This window comes from Pavona decussata, unplaced genomic scaffold (assembly GCF_977016875.1).
Source record: "Pavona decussata unplaced genomic scaffold, jaPavDecu1.1 SCAFFOLD_47, whole genome shotgun sequence".
NCBI lineage: Eukaryota > Metazoa > Cnidaria > Anthozoa > Scleractinia > Agariciidae > Pavona > Pavona decussata.
The window spans coordinates 919,960-933,337 of NW_028145469.1; the positions used below are offsets into that span (position 1 = coordinate 919,960).

At 37.6% G+C, this 13,378-nt stretch overlaps 1 long non-coding RNA gene across 1 annotated transcript; it reads right to left on the bottom strand.

Moving 5' to 3' along the window:
* Nucleotides 1–1,327: 1,327 nt before the first annotated feature.
* On the bottom strand, nucleotides 1,328–9,106 carry LOC146482146 (uncharacterized). Its single transcript, XR_014864158.1, has 5 exons — nucleotides 8,924–9,106; nucleotides 7,658–7,754; nucleotides 6,216–6,328; nucleotides 3,575–6,091; nucleotides 1,328–2,447 (listed from the first exon to the last, which is right to left on the bottom strand). It is a non-coding gene; the product is annotated as an uncharacterized LOC146482146 (long non-coding RNA).
* Nucleotides 9,107–13,378: the final 4,272 nt, after the last annotated feature.

Below are 13,378 nucleotides of genomic sequence, written 5' to 3' on the forward strand. Positions count from 1 at the left end.
CGTCACAAGTTGTAAAATTTATTACGTAAACGGGAGGAATGCGTAACCTACGATTATACCCTCACTCCTTCCATAACATTCCTCCCCCAAAAAAATGACGCCTGATCACGGGTTATGAAAGCTACGGCGTATAACAAGTTAATATTCCACACCCGTTGTCGAGTTAGCACGAGGTTTACGGTTTTTTAAGAACCGAAACAAGACGCCTATGGGCGTTTACGCGAGATGAGTTGGTGTGTGTTTAGCACTCAGTGCAGGTGGAAATGTATCCTCCCGTCGCGGTTGAGCTAATGGAATAGTTTGAGTTACAAAGATAGCGTGATGTTGTTTCGCTAAACTTTCGTTACTCTTCTCGACGACTTATACCGGAAATTGATTATAATAACATAATTACCGGGCCACACCAGGTCTCTGTACCCACTCCTGGTCTCTAGCCATGGATGGTGAGGTTGCAACTTAAAAAAGGTCAATTTTGTAGGCCTACCCCTGTGTTTTGAAAAGTTGTTAAAAAGCGGATAATGGTTTGTCCGCCCTTTGAGAAAATCACTTGATATGTTTCCATTTGTGTTCTACAAGCATTTCGCAAATGAGAAGAGGTATTTACTTTCCGCTGAAAAACATTTAAAAATCCCCGGCGCCGAATGGGAGCGTGTTAGAATTTGGTGTTGGACGTCCACTAAGTTATAATTGACTTAGAGCAGGAGCCCATATCCTGCTTAGAGGCAAATAAAAAAAGGTATTAAATAATAGAACAACATAAGACGAGGCTGGTGTAACCTGCGTTACAGTCATCTCAGAGAGCAAAGCAAAACTAGCATAAGACGAATCTTAATGTAATATTGCCACAGGAAAATACGTTCCACAGGCAAGATATAGTCTGAAGGACAGGCGTTATTTTGTTTATTTTATTATTATTTTTCTTATATTAGTATTAATTTTTTTTTGGCGTTTTTCAAGCGAGCGGAGGCAAGTTTGCCTACGTTCGCTTGAAAAACGCAATGAATAAGTAAGTAAATAATAATAATAATAATAATAATAATAATAATAATAATAATAATAATAACAATGATGATGATGATGATGATGATGATGATGATGATGATGATAATAATAATAATAATAACAATAAATAAGTAAACAAAATAAAATAAAATAACGCTTGTTCTTCAGGCTGGTGTTGCTGAATAGCTGCATTTTATTTGATATTGACTGATCGCATTTTTGCTCCCGGAAATGAATGCTACTCAAGTTACAATGGTCAAAAACATTTTTATTAATTTTAAAACCATTATCATTAAATATGTTGCACATCTACCATACACTGAAAAATATCTCGAAAGTTAACAAGTGCATTATTTTATTTTAGTCGTATAGCTCTATGTATATATAATTTCTCGTGAGCAACAACAACCGCAACTCTTTGAAGTGTCACCATAAAAGTCAATGAGTTCAAAGGCTGACTGATTTCTTCGGAAATAGGCCAGCGCAATAGATAAATCTCAGTTTTAAAGTTGACCAAAGTCTCTGTTTTTCTTTTTAACTGATGCAGTATTTAACAAGTTGGCAAAATCAGCAAGACACAGGACAACAAAATTTTACAGGAATTCGCATTAATAAACTGTAAGATGTACCCCAGTACCGTAAAGGAACCATTACCAAGGTGTGCCGGGCTCAGCAGGATAAATGGGCATTTTAATTTTAAAATTAGTTTTAAATTATTATTTTTATTTTACTTTTCATTTTTAGTCTTAATTTAATGTTTATTTCATTGTAATTCCTTTAAAAGTTAGTGTTTAAACTTAAATAATGAGAATTCCTGTAAATGTTTTCTTGCCCTTCATTTCATTACTTCTCAATCGGCCGCAAAATTGGTAGCGTAAAAGGAACTAAATCTAGTAGCGAAAACGCTTATCGATACACGAGATTCATTGTTAAAACATGGGTTAACGTTAAATCTTGCATTGGTCAGCCTAATAAAAGGGCCTTCCTTTTTACATTCATGAAATGTTTACGCGAATTCAGGGTGCCAACGAATAAGGTCGAGGCGCAAACTGTTGCCAGGCCACTGACGCGGCATTAACTACGACCAAAAGTTTCACCTATAGATCTACTGTATAATAAAGTAACTAAAGTTGTTTCATTCTCAAATAGGAAAAAAAAATTCCTTTATCTATGTTTGCTCACTGTCGCTGTAGCCAAACGCCTCACGGCCAAAGTAATTGTAGCGGTCGTTATCACCACTCGGTGGTCTTCCCGCAATGTTATCTCGCAGTGATGGGAATCTGATTACGAAATATCAATGTTCAGGCTACGCCATTTTCGTCTTGAGATTTAAAGACATTCGGTGTTGATTCGTAGCCAATGATGTAGAGTGAAGGCTGGCTGAAGAATTTTCCTGTTCATTTTCACTTTAAAACCTTCGTGAGACTTCAACCACAGAAAACACCCTAAAAGGAAAGAAGCAGAAACGGATTTGATTGTAAGTTTGCTTATTGTTAATTGATAATTAATGCATTGATACACCCATTAACGTTTAACTTTTATTGCTACAGCATAGGAGTATAAGACGATGAAGAGTTTTGTTAGATTGATAGTATGCCTGTGTCACTGACTGAAAAATTAATATAATTAATATTCACCAGGCTTAAAACATAACATCTCATTTCTTTCAAACATGTTCTGCCAAACCATCAAACTATTTTAGACCAGACCCTCTCCCGGTTCGGACGAAGAACGGCACAAATCTCTACCCTACTCCAATACTAGATACTGGAAAACAAACCTCTTTTAACACTAAAATCTCGATTTAACGCCGGCCTCGTATAAACGTCGGGTCAAAACTGCCAATTTTAAACAAACACCGGGAGCCCTTGATCAAGGTCCCGGCGTTTATTTGCGGCTCAGTATATTCTCTTAAATTTCAATAAATGTTCAAAAGGAAAACTGGCGTTAGCATAGCTAGGATGGATGATCTTGTACAACAAAATAAAAGATAGCTAGCAATGTTCGTTCGTGTGCATGGTATTACTGAAAAACGTTCTTTCTTGTGTTATACGTCCTTTGGGAAGCTTTCCCAGGCCGATGTTGTTTCAACACAGCTGCGCCATAAAGTCCTTCTTGCTTATGTTCTGTTTGTTACAAATCTTGATTGCAGTGCACACGCCCGGTAGGTAATACTGTAACTTTGGGTAGTAATGGTCAATAATTCTCCTCGGAGAACCAGGGGCACTTTGTCAAGGCGGGACGAAGGGAAAAATCGTCCCGCTCCACGACAAACTGCCCCTGGGTCTCCAAGGATGGGTAATAAGAAATTAGCCTGAAAAAAAAAAAATGTCAGAAAACTGCACTTTATCAGTATACGGCGGACCCTGATTAAACGCCGGCTTCAAATAAAGGCGGGACCAAAACAGCTGATTTTTTAGATAAAAACTAGTGGCGTTTAATCGAGAAAATACGGTATCTAAACTTGATATAATACTCATCTCAAAATCCAATGACACAAGAGCAGCACACTCTTTTGTGGTGCGCATACCTTATAATGAAATAAATGAGGAAGTACACTACCCAAACTAACCTTCAAGAAATAGCCGATAGCGATAACCGCTTACTAACTCCTTCATCAGTGATAGTTCACATCAGAAGAAAACACTCATCCATCCTTAGTCAGCTTTCCCTCGTGTTTCTATGATAATAACTCCGCGGATAATTGAGGTAGTCATACCTGTCTGGAGTAGTCTTCCCCGAGAAGGAGGAGAATAGTCTATGTTTTTCCAATAAATTTCCAATTTTAATAGGGCGGTTATGGAAGAATTAAGTGGGGATATACCGTTAACGCATGTACAGTAAGAACATTTGATACTTTTTCTAAAATTTCCATGAAATTTATGGGCTTATATTCATTGATCGCACTTCACAGTAGTAACTACCAACTCAAGAACTTCAAGAAACTATTTGGTTGAATAATAAGTTCAACAAGCCTAAGAAAATTTCCGCTCAGAAAAAGGAAGGTCCAGGGCACATAGCGCCGTTCTATGTTCGACTCAACGAGGCAAGATGACAGCAAACCGATTGCAACATACCTTGCAAATCTTGTTTGTTATCTATAAGTCTACCAATAATGGATAGAGGCATCTCACTTAGTTTTCATGTATAGGAAACGTGATACACTACAAACCTAAAAAAAAGAAACAATCAGAACTAGTAATCGGAAGGGCTTAGGTTCGACTCCATACAGGAGGACTCTGATATCCTTTTTCCGAGTAAAGCTCAGTGTCATTCACTGAATAACACATTATTCTCCTTAATTTACCAGGATTCTAGTATACCATCAGATTTAAACACGTGTAGCTCTTGGTTGAGCTTCCGAAGAAGTAATCGGAGGGGATAAACTTCGACTCCTCATAAAAGGACTTGGATATACTGGTTCCGAGTATAGCTCAGTCTCATTTCACTGATTAATACACCATCCTCTCTTTCCTTTACGAGGATTGTAGTATACCATCAGATTTAATCATATGCAGCTCTGTGTTAGAGCTTTCGAACAAGTAATCAGAGGGGCTAGACACATGCTAGAGTTTGAGTCCTCTAAGGAGGACTCGGGTATCTGGTTTCCGAGTATAGCTCAGTGTCATTCACTGAATGATACATCATTCTCACTCATTCACCAGGAGTATAGTATACCGTCAGATTTAATCACATCTAGCTCTGTTGTATGTTGTAGAGCATCGGAACTAGAAATCGGAAAGTGTTAGGGTCGATCGACTTACTAGTGCCCCTCCGTTATCCTTTTTTCGAGTATACCTCAGCGTCTATGAGTGAATAATACATAACTATTAATATAACGTTGCCGTTTATTTTTTATTTGAGCTTTTTTGATCTTTTTAATTCTTTTTCTTTCTTTCTTTTTTATAGTACTATATTTTTCCGTAGTCCAATTTCATTCTTGGGAGTTAATGTGACTCGTATTTCCTAAAGTAATGTCGACATGAACACAGGAAAATTGTAAAGGAAATTCCCTACTACTGATTAAGACTCTTGTAGCAGCGGAATGAGTTTTATTAATTTTGGTAGACATACCTGTGAAGCGTTAGATATCCCTCAATATATCTATAATCTGTAAACACAGGCTGTTAGTAAAACATGGGGCTCTAAAGCCCAGTCAATCGAGAACGGCTTCTACATCATAACGCTGAAACTTGTTTTAGTTAACATCCTGGATTTTTAAGTGAAGCCATCAGTGGAACTCATTTTTTCCATAAATAAATTTCTTTTACGTTTAGCAGTTTTTTTTTTATGGCCTTGAGTTAGGCTATTAGCATTGTATCACATATTTTAGTGGATCAATGGAATTCATTTGATATCCCGTGTTCCATAAATAGTGTTAGTCCCTTCTATTGAAAAGCAACAACTCCTTCTCAGGAACCACAAGATGAATTTAAAACTTATGCTTAGGTAATTTGGTTTCCGGGAAAATTGAAAACAAAAAAGTGACCCCCACTTGAATACAGACGGTCCTCTGGAACCAGCCATGAACTCTCACAATGCGACCCAGTATATTGCCTGCCACCCTAACAGGTCAAGGTACAGTTAGTTGCCGGTACTAAGTAACCCGGCCTGTATTCAACTAAGGTGACGACTGTACCTGTGTGCAATGCCTGCTGAGTGCATACGGCAGACTGGGATGGGTTGATCATCACGACTATACGGGCCTCGGGAGCGCGAAAGTAAGACAAGCACCAAGTGGAGCGCGCGAAACCCTCCACCCAGCTTGGGGTCACGTGGTTGGCAGCTATGGGCCACCTTTCCGTATTTGATACCATTTTTTAGCCATAGTTTAGAGTTTGGTTCTGTCGAATAAGATGTTGCAGCCTTAAACTTACTCTGCTAGGTAAATACGTGCCGTTGGTTTAGTGTTTGGCCGGTCCAGTCGTTGTTCTTTTGAAACGACTTTTCGTTATTCCTTCCTCCTCCAGTGTATTGGACACTTAAGAAACAGTGATTTAGATGTTGTTCCTCGCAAAGTATTAATACTGAGCTCTAATATTTACCTTACAAGTGTTGTGGAAAAAAGCCCTTTTCCGTGAAGGTCAACCTGAAAAGGTAAAAAAATATTGGTTAATAAAGATCTTGGGGGTTGTTAGTTGCCTTAGTTTGGGCTGACGTGTCTAAATTTCCCGGGCTCGGTTGAAAGCAGCACTGAAATAAGAACAGTATACCTGTTATGAATCTCGGTTCATATACTGCTCATCCATATGGATTCTTGGTGTTTCTTCTCATGCTATATATGCGTCATCACAAGTTCGTTTTTCTTACGTGAATACTCGAGTACCTGCGAAAAGCAAAACAATAAAGAATAAATGATGATGATGATGATGATTATTATTATTGTTGTTATTATTATTATTATTATTATTATTATTATTATTATTATTATTATTGCTTTCCCCTTCTGCTTGAATCTGTTTCTCTCTCACTCCTGCTCTCAAAGTTTGTGAAGTGGTAACACGCATCGAAAAAGTGGGACGAGGAATTGGGACAAGGCGAAAGCGTCTCGCCCCAACCCCTACTCGTTCACACCCCTGTTATAGCTCGCCTCCAGCTTCGACGAATTAATTAACCCTCAATGGATCTTAAGAGAAAGGGAGTTTTGCAAGCAGTCAATCCCCCTCCACACACAAGATGATCACAGACGAAATACTCACAGGAAAGCTCAGGACAAATTTGGACAAGTGGTTGTGCAGGTTTAGGTTAGAGAATCGACACAATAAGCCCCCCACGATACGAATAGACAACATGCTAGGTAAATATGAATAAATAAAGAAATAAATAAATTAATTAATTAATTAATAAGAGTCGGAGTATTCAGCACTGTAACGCTAATTGGGGACACTATAAGTCTGTTAAATAAATACACAAACAGAACAGAACATTTGTTAAGGATCCCAACTGGTGGAAGGCAAACCAGTTGGCTGTTTACAAAGCGTGGTCTTACAAAGCGTGGCCTGTTTGAAAACGGAGCTACCGTGACACAAATCCAAGTGGTCACAACAGGATTTGGACCCGGGGCCTCTGGATTACAAGTTCTGCGCCCTAACCACAATGCAACGCCGCCTCCCTATATACATGTATGTCTAATAATGATTGTAATCAAAATAATAATTATAAAACAATAAAATAACTCTTTATTAACATATTCCAAGCAAGTTGCTGTTTACAAGTTAAAAGCAGAAGAAAAATAATAATAATAATAATAATAATAATAATAATAATAATAATAGTAATAATAATAATAATAATAATAATAATAATAATACTAATAATAATAATAATAATAATAATAATAATAATAATTAGGAGTTGGGATTTTAATTGTAAGGTCTTTGGTCGTTGCATCGATTGGCTACTGCTGGCTGCGCAATCATTGTTTTTATGATATCTGGGCATCCAGAAGTTTTTACTGCCATAGTAATGTAGTTCATTCTATACATTTGCAGTCCATGACTGAATTCCTGACCGATAACAATTCAAGATTTGTAATCTTAATAATCATAATAGAGAAATCTAGATTATACTTTCTGGTATGTGGCTTTATCACCGGTTTAAACGGTGAATACAAACAGACAATAAACAGTCTAGCAAAAAGGCAAAAAGGACTTACATTTGTATATGCATTTTTTCACATCTGTCAACATAATTTGGATTCCGGAATCCTTTGCTCATGTTGACTGGATGTTAAGTACTCCATTTGTTTTCAGCTAAAGAAAAATAATTGAATCAGCAATGAAAGTTTATTGCTTAATCCCAGTTTCAAAATAGCACGCCTCTACACCCTTTTCAGAATTGTCCCTGGAAGTTGGGCGTCACTCCTGAGACAGTTTCTGATAGCGTATTTCCCAACCCACGGAAACTGAAGATTTGATAAATCTGAGTCAGATTCCACCTCTTTTGCAAAACAAATTCTCAAATTAATATACAAGCTCATTGTTTAAAAAAAAACTGATATGGTAATGGTGATGTTTTTTATACCACACATATCACATAATCTCATGGCGGTTAAGAATTCTTCTGTGGAATGAGATCGGACGTCAGCATGTAAAGCCGCCACTGGCAGCCGCTGTTAATCCATGTTTTGATATCACCCACCCACCCAGCCCACGCGTAAATGTGAAAGACAGATGAAACCAGAGATAGAGATAGACCACTACACCTTGGACTACGTCCCTTACTCTTTTCGAACTGTGTGTGGGTTCTTTAAGTCCCACAGATTATTAGGAACAAGTGTTACGTAACGGGACCTACGGTTTATCGTCGTTATGCGAGAAGACTAATTCTAACCTTTGGAGATGTCATTACAATGGCAGCACTTTCTCCAGTTCTAATTGTGGTGCTCATTTCAATGCAACTCGGTACAGTCTTCTTTCTCCAAAATATGTTACCAAGAATCGATCTCAAAGAGACTTGGAAATCATATCAGTTTTTGTTAATCATTTGAATTCACTGCCAGAAGTTTCAAGAGAAAGGCCAAACTTCCAAGCGACAAATGGCATTTTCGTTTTCTGCTCACAACTTAAACAAATTGTGGCAAGATGATATAAAATGCACTTTGAAGTATAGAAAATAAGTGTTTCTTTCAAATTACTGGTTTTCTCATTCGCACAAACCAGTTTTTTAGCTAAATTATGGATATAAAAACATGCGACACCACAGTTACTTTTCGATTTTTACTGTACTCAGTGCGGTTTCCAGTTTCGCTTTTTTCCCCTTCTTTTTGCCGGGATCTTTGCGAGGTATCTAGAAAACGTTCATTTTGGCCATTTATGCAAGAAAAATTAAGCTTTTAAAGCCGTAAAGAATATCAAAATATGTCATTGTTTACAAGACAACAACAGAAAGGGCACCGTCTCAAACAGATAAAAAAACTTACCACTGTAGATGTTTCTGCATCAGCAAACATTCTATATTGTATCGTTTTCTTTGCAATAAAAGATCATTTGTACCCATTTGGTTCTGTTTGCTTTTCTTTGCCATATATTGGTCCTTAATTGTTGACGTAAACGTGAGTCCTTAACGATCCTATGTTGTTGTTATTCCTTGTTTTTTTTTTGGAGGCCGAGCAGCGCGGCGCGCTCTTTTTACCCCCATAAAAACTGGTTACCAGATCATCACGGTAAACATTTACGCACAGTATGGATAGTGAGAGAATTAGAATTATGTTAAAATGACCACGTGACCATGTTCGTCTTACATTTATTACTCGCTTTTTTCAGTTTCTCAGTAACATGATTACATTTGCATCAAAGGCCAAAATATTTTGCACTATTGCTACTGTCATCTGTGCACTCATTTTCTCAAGAAAACATAAACGCGAATCTCCCATAAAAGCGACTCTAAATCTCTCATACGATGTTTCGGTAAGTCGCGAAGTTTTTGTAAACTGATGTCATTTTTACGAGCAACTAAATTAAGTCGCGGCTTAAGAAAGACGCCCTTATTCCATCAGCTAAGATATGAGTCATGGCCTAAATGTTATTTTTTCCGATGCATTTATTGAGGGTCTCAATGGAGTTACCCGTCAGCCGTCAAACACCCTAAAATTGAACCGTCAATCGTCAAAAAGGGGCAATTTTTACTGTCAGCCGTCAGAAAAAGCAGATATTGTTGGCCATCAAATGGTTTCAAGGTCTTTCAAAAATCATTATTTAGTTGCTCACCCCGGACTTCTGACTCCCATTGAATTGTTTCAACTGGTAAGCCCAGTACAATGTTCCCCAAACTTTAACCATTGACCGTCGAAATCGGTAAAATTTAGCCGTCAACTGTCAATGCTGAGACCCTCTTTATACGGTAATTTTACGACTTAGGTGAGCCATAGCTTTTTTAACTTCTCTCGCGCGTTTGAATGTCCCTTATGTCCTAAAAGAAAGAGTACATTTTTGGCAAGAACAAGGGTTCCATAGAGGAGCTAAATTGTTCTTCCAATTTTGTAGGGAAAATTCTCCGGATGTAGTTCTGGTCTGATCCATCTGATGCTCGTTCTCATTTAGGCATGGTTTGTATGATCTTATCCCACTTCATTCATCGGCTGGTTATCATACACAACTTTGAATGTAAATATATGAAACATATATTTTGAACTGCGGATGAAAAATCAAATAGAAGAAAGGTACTCGCAGTTAGTACGCAACTTAAGCAGTTGAGAAAAGAAAGCCTGAAAAAAATTCAGGCCTGAACTTTGTTGGTCATGTAGTTAAAATTGCATCCTCGGAGACCCAGGGGCAGCTAGTCGACAGCAAGGTATTTCCGTTGGCGAAAGTTTACACAACAACGGTTGTTGTTGTAAACTTTCGCCCACGAAAATCTCTTCCTCCCGACTAGCTGCCCCTGAGTCTTTGACGATGTCAAAATTGATGATACCACAAAAACACAAGAAGCCTGGTCCCGAACGGCAAGAGGCGGCAGAAGAGAGAGTTAAAAACTGTTAGTGAAAATATTGGAGTAAAACGTTTTCGGAGCTGCCCTAGCAAAAGACATTTTCCTTGGGTAAAAATGATCAAACCAACCAAATTGTCAGATAAGAACTCTATCTGTCTTGCCCTCCAAAGAGCGCGATATTGATAGGTACCTAAATGTAGTTCCGTTGTGCTTATTAATTTTGTTTCTTTTCTTTTATTCCATAAAAACTTCAGTCAATAAGAGCTGAATATGTTATTATCAACTTTTAATATATTGTAACAGAGTTCGTAGCGCTCTAGTACGAGTGAAGGTTTGTTCGGTAAATAAATAAATAAATAAATAAATAAATAAATAAATAAATAAATAAATAAATAAATAAATAATTAATGAAAAATACTAAAATTGTACTCAGGAATGGACGTAATATAATGTTAAACTTATCGGACTCTGTTATCTTCGTTATCTCGCTCCGGCTCGGTGATCTTTCGTTACATGTTGTCAGTGCATTTTGAACCCGCTTATTTTTTTGAAACCGACGAAGGTCGACGATTTTCGGCCGGAAAGTCTTTTTTCTACGTTTTTGATAAATGTTGTGTTTTAAAGTTTTTCTAAGTCAGAGTCTGACACGGTTTAAGATTGTATTAAATAGATGAATAATGCTCTAATACTTACATTTGCCATCACTCAAGTCTCTTCCGAGTGTAAAATCACGTTATTTTTTATTCTTTCGTATGTGGAAGAGGTTGTTTGATTCGAGATTTACAGCAGCGTATTATCTAAAGCAAAGAGTAAATAATCGACTATAAGAACATGAGGAAATAATCGTCTTTAGTATAGTTCCACATTAACGAATATCGTTTCTTGGTGCTGACTACTAACTGTAACTTTATAAATATAAGTTACGGAAAATTCAAAGTTTCAATCGTTCCTGAATCTTTAATCAAGATACCCAAAATACAAGTTAATACAAGCAGTTGGCAGTGAACACACTGCAGTTAATTAATCTTTCCCTATAATCGGCGTTTTGAGTTTGATTGTCCAAGAACAAGTTAAACAGTAAACAACGAAATTATTTTACAATAAACATAACATAATCTCTATCCACCGAAATTCAGGTTACAGATATATAATCCAATGCAAAAAACATTCTAAAATTCTAATTGCTATCACCATATATCATTTCAATCACTTAGTAATAAAACACCTGTTTTCCATGAATGCCGTGTCTTTAGTTATTAATAAAGTAATTATAAAAAAGTCTCTTAAATTCACCCAGAGATCCTGCTTGTCTCACATTTTGAGAGACTCGAGACTAGTGAACAGAACAGCACCGCTACAGCGAAAACTCAGTATTATTAAGATAATTAGTTCGTAGAAATGAAACTGAGCTAGTTCATTTACAGAATCTCGGAAAGTGTACGGAGCGAAGGAGCGAGGATCCAGAGGATCAAGAGAGGCCGCGCTGAGTTCTGAGTTCTGGCCGATTTCCTGTGTTCATCTCTTTTTATTTTACATTGAAGCTTGTGGGGAAACGGAGGGGGAAGCAAATTACGTGGCTTTAGAGCATGATAGAAAATTAAAACGAACTTTGGACAGCAGCAAACCTTGCAATCTAACTCTTGACATCCGTTAGCAACTTACCTCTATATTAATCAACCAAATCGAAGCCTTCTCCCTTGTTAAATAGCCATTGCCATGATCTATTCCTATATTCTCAGGCGGGTTTCAACTGTACAACTCCTGGACTTGCACTTACGCGCGACCTTCACTATCAGTTCCATGCCTCAAACCTTTCAGGTAAATCTTTCATACTGTCCGCTAAAGTTCCAGGCAAAGACTGGTAAACTCTTGGGAAACTTGTGCATGGGCTAACTTTTCGGAGACCAAATTTCGTTCCAAATTTAAGTTCTTTCGGTTCGTAAAGCAGCAAACGAAATGTCCGTTAAGATTTTAAAAACCAATTTGAGCTGAGGTGCGCATGGGTGAATAAATTTTTGGTACAGTTCATCTATCACCAAAATCATGTATAACTATTGTATAAGGAAATATCTTTATATTAGAGCGTGTTTCAGTTCAGTATCGATTAGCATAATCTAAAATACTGAGATTTTTGCCACTTACGAAACAATAAAGCTCAATAGGCGAAAAGGCGGCCAGATTTTCTTTGCGTTTTTGAATCAGCACGAATTAAATTAATAGTAGAAACTCGGACAGCTTGTTCGCCAAAACGCTCACAGGTGCTGAAAGAGTTGAGGGTGAACAGGTTCGAAATTAATAAACATGGACAACTTAAAATACGTACCTTCCACTAATGATTTTCAGACCTGACGCCCAAACGGATGTCCATTTTTTTCAGCCTAAATACCAAACCAATGCCCATTTTCAGCACTCTCCCATAAATTCCTTGATACCATTTCGAGAGCAAAACAGGTTGAAAACCATTTTCATTGGGAATGTTTGATTTATCAACAGAGTTGATAACTAAAGGCGAGTTGGTCATCGTAAAGAGATTCGAGTTCTGACGTTTAGAGCGTAATCCCTTCGTCCTGAGCGCTAGCCCTTCGCTCTAACGAAGGGACGTCAGGACCGGGCGAATCTCTTTTAAGGTGGGCAATTTGCCTTCGGTCATCAACTCTGTTGATAAACCAAACATTCGTTTCTATTCCTCACCGACGCAGCAGAGCAATTTCGTTAGAAATTAACCTATTTAATATTCATTTCCACTGGGACCCTACAGGTATACCCCTGGAGCATATATAAGGAGAACCACCCCTGCGCCTACATCACTGCTGGGTAGCACACTCTTTTTATGTATACATACAAGATGCCCCTTATAACATTTTCGCGGGATGTTTAATGTGGCCTAATGGAATAGTTGAGTCACAAAGATAGCGTGATGTTGTTTCCGTATTCCCTTGTGTTACGG